Source organism: Bos taurus, chromosome 19 (assembly GCF_002263795.3).
Source record: "Bos taurus isolate L1 Dominette 01449 registration number 42190680 breed Hereford chromosome 19, ARS-UCD2.0, whole genome shotgun sequence".
Classification (NCBI taxonomy): Eukaryota; Metazoa; Chordata; class Mammalia; order Artiodactyla; family Bovidae; genus Bos; species Bos taurus.
Window position 1 is genome coordinate 27,766,153 of NC_037346.1, and position 11,996 is coordinate 27,778,148.

General features: G+C 45.9%; 4 non-coding genes across 4 annotated transcripts; 2 read left to right on the forward strand and 2 right to left on the reverse strand.

The window, feature by feature from the left end:
- Positions 1-1,441: 1,441 nt before the first annotated feature.
- Positions 1,442-1,512, forward strand: TRNAG-GCC (transfer RNA glycine (anticodon GCC)). The gene has a single exon. It is a non-coding gene; the product is annotated as a tRNA-Gly (tRNA).
- Positions 1,513-5,643: 4,131 nt separating this feature from the next.
- On the forward strand, positions 5,644-5,753 carry LOC112442777 (U6 spliceosomal RNA). The gene has a single exon (XR_003031072.1). It is a non-coding gene; the product is annotated as a U6 spliceosomal RNA (small nuclear RNA).
- Positions 5,754-11,322: 5,569 nt separating this feature from the next.
- Positions 11,323-11,404, reverse strand: TRNAS-CGA (transfer RNA serine (anticodon CGA)). Its single transcript has one exon. It is a non-coding gene; the product is annotated as a tRNA-Ser (tRNA).
- A 432-nt stretch (positions 11,405-11,836) lies between these two features.
- On the reverse strand, positions 11,837-11,910 carry TRNAT-AGU (transfer RNA threonine (anticodon AGU)). Its single transcript has one exon. It is a non-coding gene; the product is annotated as a tRNA-Thr (tRNA).
- Between the last annotated feature and the right edge of the window lie 86 nt (positions 11,911-11,996).

Consider the following 11,996-nt stretch of genomic DNA (forward strand, 5'->3'; position numbering starts at 1 on the left):
GCTGGTTTAAGGACCATAAGGCTGTATAATGAGGCGGGAACCTAGCTGAAGGGAAGTTATTAGAGGAAGAGGGAGTTGGAGTAATTTGGGGACAGAACTCAGGGAATTCAGAGTTCCCCCACCCCGCACCCGTTCACTATTTCAGTTTTCTTGGGAGCTCACTGTACCCCCACTAACACTGAAATAAAAAGTTAGCACCCCTCAGCCCCTAAGCTGGATCCTATACACCTTTCCCCCAAAGTCACCTCCTACTTGGGATAGAGAGTCACCTGAGTGTGCTGGCTGGATCTAATTCACCAGGGACTTTGGAGGTGGAAGAAGCTCTGTGCGATCTAAGTCAATCATATTCAGTTCCCCCAACATCTATGCACTCATTGTGACCACTGGGCACCTGTCTAGGCTGGTCTAGGCTACCCTTCATGCTGAGATATAGGCTGGAGGCCTGGTTTATTCCTGCAAGTTTCAGTGGGAAAGAGGATGTGTTATCAAGTAGTTATTTTAGAAGGACGGTGAAGTAGGTGCTCAGGGAAAGGGTCATCATCATGAGGGATGGCTAGACTGGGGCAGGGGGAAACCTCATGGAAGAGGTAGGGAGGCTTTGAAGCACCGGTGGAGAGCTCTTTCCAGTTAGAAGTATTTGATTAAAAACTAATCATAGGAGATTCAGGCCCAGGGCTGCCAGGTCATCACCTGACATAAGTGTGCTCCGGGGTTCTTCGCTCCTCCGAACCCCTCGTGATTATAGGGGAGCAAAGAGCAGGCAGTTTTCTTTAAAAGACAAAAACTGAAACAAAAAAAAGGGATCAACACCCACCTCAAACCAAGAGCATGACACAATGTGGAATGATGCCTGAGAAGGTAAAATCAGAGATTTAACGGGACGGCAAGAATACCAGGGACGGACACAAAACAGGGTTGCAGACTGAGTCAGAAGACAGCTTCGTAGTCAGAGACGGATGGGGCTCCTCCGAGCCCTCCCAGCTCCCGTCCACAACTTGGTTTTTTCACGGAGCCTGCCTTGGCAAAGTCCGAGCTAGAGGAGCGCAGACCTTGGGGAGGGCGCTCCCATTTGCAGTCAGGAAGCCCAGCACATGCCACCTCCCGCTACCTGAGCCAAATGGGAGCGCAGATGTATGGCCTCAGCAGCCCCCGCTGCCCCCCTCCTTGGGAACCTGGGCTCGGGTTGAGTTTTTGTCACCTGCACGCGAGGCTCGGGGCCCCGGGCAGTTCGCACCCGGGTGTGGGGCCGCCCCTGGCCATATGGGGCGACTTTATGGCCGGGTGACCGGATCCAGGCGGAAGGAAGGATGGCTCGGGGCTCCACCCACGTCTACTATTGGGACTGTTCCTCTGCCTTGCCCCTGACTAGAAAGCTACTTGGAGATGGTCACCACGATGCTCTACAAGATAAGATAGATCCAGGAGATTTCAGGGTACGCTTGCATTGGTGGTTCAGTGGTAGAATTCTCGCCTGCCACGCGGGAGGCCCGGGTTCGATTCCCGGCCAATGCATCGGTTGTTTTTTTTTTTTTCCCTTTCCCCCCAAAGATGTCTGTATTTCTTGTTTAAGATTTTACTTTTTTACTCTGTGTCAAAGTATGAGGCTTTGGGTCGAGACCCTGATTCCGAACGTCCTCACACTTCCATCCTCCCAGCCTGGGATGGCTGTCCACACCCCTCCTTCTCCCCCCGCTTTCCGCCCGCACCTCCGCAGGCGTGACCCTGAGAAAGGACCGCGCGCTGGGATCCCTGCCCCGGGGGTCCTTTCAGCCCTCCGCGAGGGAGGCGCGAGGTCGTCCCTGCTCTCAAGCTCTAAGACTCTGGCTTTTCTTTCCTTTTCTCTTCCTCGCTCTTTCTCTTATTTTCTGTCCTCTGGAACCCGGTTTATTTGTCTAAGTCCACGGTCACGGCCTTTTCTTGTCCCGCCGTCTTTCAGCGTCTTTGTCTCCGTCTTTTTCACATTATTTCCTGGTCTCCTGACTTCTGCGCTGGGTCTCTCTGGGTCTTGCGTGGTCTCTGCAAGTCTGGCTCCGGGTCTCCCAGGTCTCTGGGATGGTCCCTGCAGTACTCCGTGGCTGCTCGGCCCTCTGCGCTCCCACGCTCCGGCCATCCCCTGGGAAGCTCGCTCACACCTCCAGGTTCCTGCCACTCCCCGCCCGCCCCTTCCCAGCCGCTTTGATCCCGCACGCGTCGGGTCAGCAGGTGGCCTGGCTCCCGCCGACTGCCGCGGCCACTTGTGAGTGAGGGCAGAGGGCCGGGTCCCTCGGACTCCTGACTCCTGTCTCCTTCAACTTCATCTGGGCTAGGCTCGAAGTCTTTCTTCTCCGCTTCTGGATTGTGTGAGCGACTGGGAATGCTCTCTTCTCAATTCTAAGCCATAACAGTGGCCCCTAGAAGGAAACTCTACAACAGTCTGAGTATTTGTATGTCTATGTGAGCAGCCCCTGTACTCAATTACGAAGCCTCTATTTCTGGAGGGCCTCTTGTGCACCAAGTGTTGTTAGGCATTGAGGGTACCTTGCAACTGGACTCTCCTGCTACTTACATTATGGTGGGGGTAGGGGAGACAGAAAATTACTAAGAAAACAGAAAGTAATATAAGATGGCTATGAGGGTGGGGGAGGGGCAGCCAGTCATGGCTATGACTTGAGAGTACAGGGCTAGTTTACTCTGGTGATCATCTAATAGGGAAACTTTTGTATTCTGTGACAACTTAATCACTAAAGGGATGTTGCCTATAAGCTTAAGTTACACATAATGGCCCATCTTTGGGAGCCCTGCCTCCCAGGTAATGAGCATTAAGTTAAAACACCTTTGTTTAGCTCCCAGGAAACATCCTGACCTGGCCTGCCTGTCAGCGCCTGCAGGAAGAAATTCACACAGTTCTGACCAGAACCAATAAATGTTTAACTTTATTTCTTCCCTTTTTTGGTATACAAGAAGCCTGAATTCTAACTCAGGCCAGATGGTTCTTTGAAACAGGAGTCCACCATCTCCTTGGTCTGCTGGCTCTCCAAGCAAAGTAGTTATTCCTCGCCCCCTAACAACTGTCTCTCATTTTCTCGGCTTGTAGCTACTACAAGCAGTGGGAGCTTGACTTGGTAAGCCAGTAAAGAACCTTGCTGATCATGGCCACCTGGGCCTGGTTGGGGAATCCTCCAGTAAGCTGCCAGGACCGCTTGTCTGGAGGATCTGCCCTTCAGAATTCCCTGGAATGGCATGGAGTGCCCTAGCGCTTGACAGCTGGATGGACATTTGAGAGCTAGCAGGCTCCATACTGTTGGGTAAGTCACTCTGGTGTCTACAGCCATAAACCTTATTTCCTCTTTCTTTGGGACTTTTTCTCTGCAATACACCAATTTGTTTTGTATTTGAGTAAGTACCTTATTGGAGAGAGGCAAGTGTTGTTGAACTTTTACCTGGTTTGTGAACTGGTTCCTTAGTTTCTTTTTGTGTGCCATTTGTGGGGGTTTTTTGTCTTGTATTTCTGTATTTTGAAATGGGAGAAGGGACTTCTTCTTGGTAGTCCAATGGTTAAGAATCTGCCTTGCAATTCAGGGGACACGGGTTTGATCCCCCCGGTTAGGACGACTTAGCAGCAGCAGCAGGGAGCTAGGATCCTACATGCCTTGGAGCAACTAAGCCCACTGGTGCACCACAACTACTGAAGCCGGTATGCTGCAATGAGTCTTAGTTGCAGTCAAAGGAATAAAATAAACAATTTTAAAACATAAAAATAAATGGGGAATGTTTCAGCTATCTCTAAAGAAAGTCCTCTGATGTACATTGTGGATAAATGATCTGATTACAGCAGAGAACTGAGAACTCATGAGTGTGAAGAATATATTTTACTGAAGCAATGCGTGGCCACAGTACCTGTTAGGATCTCTAAAAGGGGTTTAGGCACAGTTATCCTGGGCCCCTGTGCACCGAGTACTGCTACCCTTGCTGTGCTAATTATGTTATTTGCAGTCTGCTGTGTCATTCGTATATGTAAAACCCCAAGACCGAACTTGAGGCTCTGTTTAGGGTTTTCTGTTGTCCTTTGGGTTTTACATTTCATTTTGTTTGGTACTGTTTCTCCATTTACAACCAAATTAATTTTGTGATATTTAAAGCTTTTTACTGATATCAAATGGAAGAAAATAACAACGGGCGGGGGGGCGGGGGGGAGGCAGCGAATCTGTAGAACATTCCCAGAGAGAAGAGAAAGATTCCACAGGGTTCCTAAAATCAGCAGCAGCAAGGAGTGTTCTTGCCTGGAGAATCCCACTGATGGGGGAGCCTGGTGGGCTGCCATCTATGGGATCGCACAGAGTCGGACACGACTGAAGCGACTTAGCAGCAGCAGCAGCAGTAGCAGCAGCAAAGCAACGAATCATCCTTTGGATAGTTAGAAATGATCAATTGCTATTTATGGTTTTATGGTGGCTATTCTGGGAAGAAGTAGGGAAGAATGATGAAATCCTTTATGTGTAAGCATTTGTGCTATTACATCAGGGAAAATAAGAAAAGGAAGGGAATGAGAGTGAGAATATGTTGTTTCAAACCTTATCTCCTAAAGCCAAGCAAGCTGTCTTAGAAATCCACTCCTTTTACCACCTTCTGTTCCTGCTACTGCTGCTAAGTCGCTTCAGTCGTGCCCGACTCTGTGCGACCCCATAGACGGCAGCCCACCAGGCTCCCCCGTCAGTGGGATTCTCCAGGCAAGAACACTGGAGTGGGGTGCCAATTCTTTCTCCAATGCATGAAAGTGAAAAGGGAAAGTGAAGTCGCTCAGTCGTGTCCGACTCTTATCGACCCCATGGACTGCAGCCTACCAGGCTCTTCCATCCATGGGATTTTCCAAGCAAGAGTACTGGAGTGGGGTGCCATTGCCTTCTCCGCCTTCTGTTCCTACCTAGCCCCAATTCCTGACTGGGGCTCAGGACTTCCCCTCCTCATAGGGATCAATTAGGAAATCCTGTGTCTGCAACCCACTCCAGTATTCTTGCCTGGAGAATCGAATGGACAGAGGAGCCTGGCAGGCTGCAGTCCATAAGATCACACAGAGTCAGACAACTGAAGTGACCTAGGATGCACACAGGTATGTGTTAGTTTCTGGGGCACAGGGACTTGGTCTGGTAATATAAGACCCAACAGGGCACCCAGTTTGGGCCAGAAGCCACCCCTGGGGCAGGACGATTTCTCTTAGGTTATCTCATAGCAGGTCTGCAAATGACCAGCTGGCCGGGCTTCTCAGACTTGTTTAATTGGAAAGATGGAAACCCTCCTTCATAGGGAGGATCTGCTATTACTGAAGCACACTTGACCCCTGAACCAAACTGGAACCCCAGTGAGAGGAGAAGGGCCTTATGAGAGCACCACTTACTAGTGCATCTAGACAGGGCCTTGCAAAGGAAAACCAAAGAAAAGAGTCTGAACAAAATTCAAGAAATTCAGCAAAACAAATGAAAGCCTTTCTGAATTTTTGGAAAGGATTTATCAGGCTTACAAACATAATACTATGCAGATCCCGAGGCCCCTGAAATATTAGAATGGTAAAGTGCCTCGGATATTAGGAGAAAGTTGCAGAGATGAACTGGGGCATGAAATGAACCCTTCTCAATTGATAGATGTTTCTTCTACACTGTTTAACAAGGAGTGCATGCTTCGGCAGCACATATACTAAAATTAGAATGATATAGATAATATTAGCATGGCCCCTGTGCAAAAGGATGACAGGCAAATTCAATGAATTTTTTTTACTATACTTCAATAATTTTTTTTCTTTTTTAAGAAAAGAATAAACTGGGACTTCCCTGGTGGTCCAGTGGCTAAGATTCCTCATTCCCAGTGCAGGCAACCCGGGTTCAATCCATAGTCAGGGAACTAGATTCCACAAGCTACAACTAAAGATCGCTTGTGCCACAACTAAGACCTAGTACAGCCAAATAAACAAATTTTTTTAAAAAAAGAATGAATCTAATGAAGCAACCGACAAACAACTAATCTCAAAAATATACAAGCAACTCCTACAGCTCAACTCCAGAAAAATAAACGACCCAATCAAAAAATGGGCCAAAGAACTAAATAGACATTTCTCCAAAGAAGACATACAGATGGCTAACAAACACATGAAAAGATGCTCAACATCACTCATTATCAGAGAAATGCAAATCAAAACCACTATGAGGTACCATTTCACACCAGTCAGAATGGCTGCGATCCAAAAGTCTACAAATAATAAATGCTGGAGAGGGTGTGGAGAAAAGGGAACCCTCTTACACTGTGGGCAGAAATGCAAACTAGTACAGCCACTATGGAGAACAGTGTGGAGATTCCTTAAAAAACTGGAAATAGAACTGCCTTATGATCCAGCAATTCCACTTCTGGGCATACACACTGAGGAAACCAGAAGGGAAAGAGACACGTATACCCCAATGTTCATCGCAGCACTGTTTATAATAGCCAGGACATGGAAGCAACCTAGATGTCCATCAGCAGATGAATGGCTAAGAAAGCTGTGGTACATATACACAATGGAGTATTACTCAGCCATTAAAAAGAATACATTTGAATCAGTTCTAATGAGGTGGATGAAACTGGAGCCAATTATACAGAGTGAAGTAAGCCAGAAGGAAAAACATAAATACAGTATACTAACGCATATATATGGAATTTAGAAAGATGGTAACAATAACCCGGTGTACGAGACAGCAAAAGAGACACTGATGTATAGAACAGTCTTATGGACTCTGTGGGAGAGGGAGAGGGTGGGAAGATTTGGGAGAATGGCATTGAAACATGTAAAATATCATGTAAGAAACGAGTTGCCAGTCCAGGTTCGATGCACGATACTGGATGCTTGGGGCTGGTGCACTGGGACGACCCAGAGGGATGGTATGGGGAGGGAGGAGGGAGGAGGGTTCAGGATGGGGAACACATGTATACCTGTGGCGGATTCATTTTGATATTTGGCAAAACTAATACAATTATGTTAAGTTTAAAAATAAAATAAAATTAGAAAAAAAAAAAAAAAGAATGAATCAAGCAAGCTCATTGCTGGAGGGGAGAGTGCTGCAGCTCCTTTAAGGAGAAAAAAGGTATGAAATGTTCATTTTGGAGAATAGGAAAGCAAAGCTTCTAGGATAGAATAGGATTTCGAGGCAAGTTGCAAGTCCACTTGAGATGTGCCATCAAAAAATTACAGTTTCAAAGGTGAATTCACCATGAAGCCAATGAAATATACACTTTAGGCCCCCTCACTTAAACACACCTCTGTGAGGGTCCTAGCAACAGGCTCACATGACCATATGCTTCTATAAAATTGGCCAAAATAGATATTTTAACTGCAAATGGTAAAGACCACTGTCTGTTTTCACTCCCAACTTCCCCTCTGTCACGCAGTCCCCCTGTGTTGAAGTGGCTGTGGGCATTTGGGGATATGTAAATTGCTAATTCGGTTACTGTGGTTCCCAGTAACTTCCACACAAAGTTAGCCCAGCCATCCTGCTGTGGGAATGGCTTCCAAGGAAACTCCTGTCACCTGTGCCCACTCACTAGACTTCCTGCCTTGCAAGTGCAATGCCAGAGGGCACAGGTGACATGAATGATCCAGGGGCTCTTGTTAACTGTAAGTACATGGGTGGTAGAGGAAAAATGAGATTTGAGATATACAAAGTCAGTAGCCAGTCTGTTGAGAGTATTAGAGGTGTAGGCAGGCAATTAGTTAATACCAGTAAGTTATTTTTTCTGGTCTTTGTTTCACTGTAAATATTACTTTTTGTACCTAGTTTAACATTTTTCTTTAAAAGCTCTCACCCCTGCCCCAAACAATCATATACACTTCAGGCTGGTTGTGAGACCAGTTGGACTGGTTGGGTGATTGTTCTCCAGCTATTCCTCCTGGAGGGCATTTCCAAGGGCATTTCCAGGGTCTAAGGGGATGGATTGGGGTCTGTGGATGACACACCTCCATGTCAGTGCAGGCCTGTGTGCATGTCCGTTTGTGGTTGTGTCTATGTATGAACATAGTGTGTGTATGAGTGTCTGGGCTTCCAGCCTCTTCCTGGGCGCCGGCTTAACACCGGGCAGCACTGGGGCTTGGGGGAGGGGAGCTCGTGTCCCACACGCGCTGGGGCCCTGAGGAGGAGGCGGGGAAGGAACGGAGACAGCACAGCTGGCCTAGTGTGGCGCTTCCCCTCCCCCGCTGTGACGTCTTCCCAGGCCTGGGATCCGAGGCGCAGCTCCTCCCTCTTTGTTCTTCAAAGAGCAGGCTGGCTTCCTGGGACCCCCTGGGTCCTGGGAAGGCGGAGGGGCGGGGGGGGGGGGGGGCGGCGGGGCGGGTGGGGTGGGAGGCAGTTCCTGGAGGATTGAGACCTGGGGGTTGGGGGTGGGGAAGTAGGAGGCCCAGGCCCCTGGGCCAAGGGAAGAATCAGGATAGAAGACCTCTGTAGAGCCCCAAACAAAACAGGCAATAATCCCTGCCCTTCTGGGGCACAGGTTCTTGTGGGAAAAACAGTCAAAGGTACATTATACTAAATTTATCATTTGTCAGTTGGTGATAAGAGCTAAAGAGCAAAGTGAAGCAAGAAAGCGGAGTGGAGATTGGGAATTGTGACTTTAAGGCTAAGATCAGGGAAGGACTCACTGAGAAGGTGAAATATAAAGAGGTGAGGCCAAAAATACCCACGTTGCTTTCCAGATACGAAAAAAAAAGGTTGCTTTTCCGATACAAAAAATAAAGAGGTGAGGCCACATGCTACAGGGCCACTGGAGGGAAGAGGATTCCAGTCAGATGCACAGGCTGACTAGGACAACCTGCCAGGCTTGTCAAAAGAACAGAGAGCAGCAGAAGGGGCAGAGTGGGGTTGTCTGGAGTGGAGGTAGCAGGAGTTGTAGGAGGTCAGATCAGAGCCACAAAGTGGGAGGCTGATTATGTAGAACCTTCTAGGCCATTGCAAGTGCTTTGTCATCTCAAAGTAATGTGAAGCCATTGGAGGACTTTTTCCCCCCTTTTTTGTTTTGTTTTTGGAAATTTTAATTTTTATATAATTTCAAACTTTCAGAAAAAATACAAAAATAGTACAAGGATTATACATCAACTATACTGCAATTAAAAAAAGTAGAATAATACAAGGAACTCCTGTATATGCTTTTCCCAGGTCTACTAATTGTTTACATTTCTTACATTTGTTTCATTTGCTTTATAATTTCCCTCCAAATATAATATAGGTATAAAATATTTGTTTTCTGAATCCTTTGGGGGTAAATCAAAAACATCAAGTCCTTTTGCTTGTTGTTACTCAGTATGTTTTCTGAAAAGGACATTCGTGGTATAAGAGTACAGCTATCAATATCAGGATATTAAAATAAACATAATACTATTATTTAATGCCAGTCCATACTTAAATTTCCTCAAATGTTTCAGTGGTATCTTTTATAACCCCTTTTTCCCAATCCAGGATCCCACGTTGCATTTAGTTGTTATGGCTCTTCAGTTTCACTTAATCCAGAAAATTCTTGATCTTTAGTTTTTTAATATAATCCTGGAATTCTTTAAAAATTTTATTGAAGTATAATTGATCTACAATGTTGTTAATTTCTGCTCTGCATCAAAGTGTCTGTTATACGTCTATGTATTTTTTCATATTCTTTTCCATTATCATTTATCACAGGATATTGAATGTAGTTCTGTATTGTTACGTAGGACCTTGCTGTTAATCCATCCTACATATAATAGTTTGCATCTACTAATCCCAAAGTTCCAATCCTTCCCTCCCCACTCCTCCTCCCCCTTGGCAACCAAGTCTGTTTTCTCTGTCTGTGAGTTTCTGCTTCGTAGGTGTGTTCATTTGCACTGTATTTTAGATTCCATGTATAAGTGATATCATATGGTATTACTATTTGTCTTTCTCTTCCTGAACTACTACTTGACTTAGTATGATAACCAGTAGGCCCATTCATGCTACTGCAAGTGGCATTATTTCCTTGTTTTTGATGGCTGAGTAATATCCCATTGTAAATGTACACATCTTCATTATCCATTCATCTGTTGATAGACATTTTTGTTGTTTCCATGTCCTGGCTATTACAAGTAGTGCTGCTATGAACATAAAGGAGCATGTATATTTTCAAATTATAGTTTTCTCCAGATAAATGCCCAGGATAGGGATTGTAGGATCATGTGATAACTTTATTTTTAGTTTTTAAAGGAAACTATACTCTTCTCCATACTGGCTGTACCAATTGACATTTCCACTAGCAGTGTAGGAAGGTTACTTTTTCTTCACACTCCCTTCAGCATTTATTATTTGTCGACATTTTGTTGATGGCCATGCTGACCAGAGTGAGGAGATGCCTCATTATCATTTTGATTTGAATGTCTAATAATTTGTGATATTGAGCATTTTTTCATGTGCCTGTTGGCCATCTGTATGTCTTCTCTGGAGAAATGCCTGTTTAGATCTTCTACCCATTTTTTGCTTTTTTTTTCTAAATACTGAACCATATGAGCTATTTGTATATTTTGGAAATCAGTCCCTTGTTGGTTGCATCCTTTGCAGATATTTGTCCTGTTCTGTAGGCTGTCTTTTTGTTTATGGTTTCTTGTGCTGTGCAAAAGCTTTTAATTAGGTCCTATTTGTTTGCTTTTGTTTTTATTTCCATTACTCTACGAGACGAATCCAAAAAGATATTGCTGCAATTTATGTCAAAGAGTGTTCTGCCTATGTTTTCCTCTGGGAGTCTTAGAGTCTCTGTTCTTACATTTAGGTCTTTAATCTATTTTATTTTTGTAGATGGTGTTAGAGAATGTTCTAATTTCATTAATCTACATGTAGCTGTCCAGTTTTCCCAGCACCGCTTATTGAAGAGACTGTCTTTTTTTTACATTGTGTATTCTTGCCTCTTTTTCTTGTAGATTAATTGACATAGGTGGGTGGGTTTATTTCTGGGCTTTCTATCCTGTTCCATTGATCTGTTGGTTTTTGTGCCAGTACCATATTGTTTTAATTATCGAATGCCTTTTTAGCACAGTGACATGGGAAGTAAAGCAGAAGGAGGATGATGGGATTCCTGAAAAGAGTCGGAGGGTGAATGGATAAGGAAATGTGATATGCTTGCTAATAGCACTGAGAAACCACGTGAGTTTGGAGTTACGAATTCAAATTGGCAGTTAACAGGTTTTTGCAGGACAGAACCTTTGGGGAAGAAGCAGGAGTCTGAGGCCCGCAAGAGAGCGCTCTCAGGCAGATCCTGGAATTCCCTAGAGGCTCAGAATAAAAGTGCAATCAGCACTAGAAAAATAAATTGCTTCCTTCCTGTCCCCAAAAGTACTGACGCTGTGAGCAGGATTCGAACCTGCGCGGGGAGACCCCATTGGATTTCGAGTCCAACGCCTTAACCACTCGGCCATCACAGCCGCGTGCGGCCCTGGGCCTGCGCAACTATAGCTGCCTATCAACACGCCCGTCTCCAGCGAGTACCGCCCTGCTGGGTTGATATGTCAGTGCGCATGCGCCTGTGAGGCAACCGAAGAGGCAGCTCTCCTGTCCTTCCTCCCTACCCCAAGACACCACGCAAAACGGCCCCAAATCTGAGTCAACATTCTCATATCCTTGTAGGCAGACAAAGGGAGGCCGTTAAACCATGGTTCATGAAAGCTGGAGTTGGCCTCCAAATTTGCACTAAAAGTGCACAGGGATGGAAACTCAAATGGCGAGGAACTGGCTAGATAAGAATAATCTTTAGGGAACTGCAGTAGAGACGGCGAGGGTGGGGGAGGGGCGAGTCCCCTTGGGAGTCTGGAAACGTGTTGCTTTCGCAGCAATAATATACTACACTCAACTACCCCAGGCACCGCTGGGATTCGAACCCAGGATCTCCTGTTTACTAGACAGGCGCTTTAACCAGCTAAGCCACGGCGCCGGTGAGGAGTTAGTTGCTTCTAGATATAGATCAGCTGTTCATGAGGGGGACACTAAACGCGAAGTAACCGGAATAAAGGTTGCCAT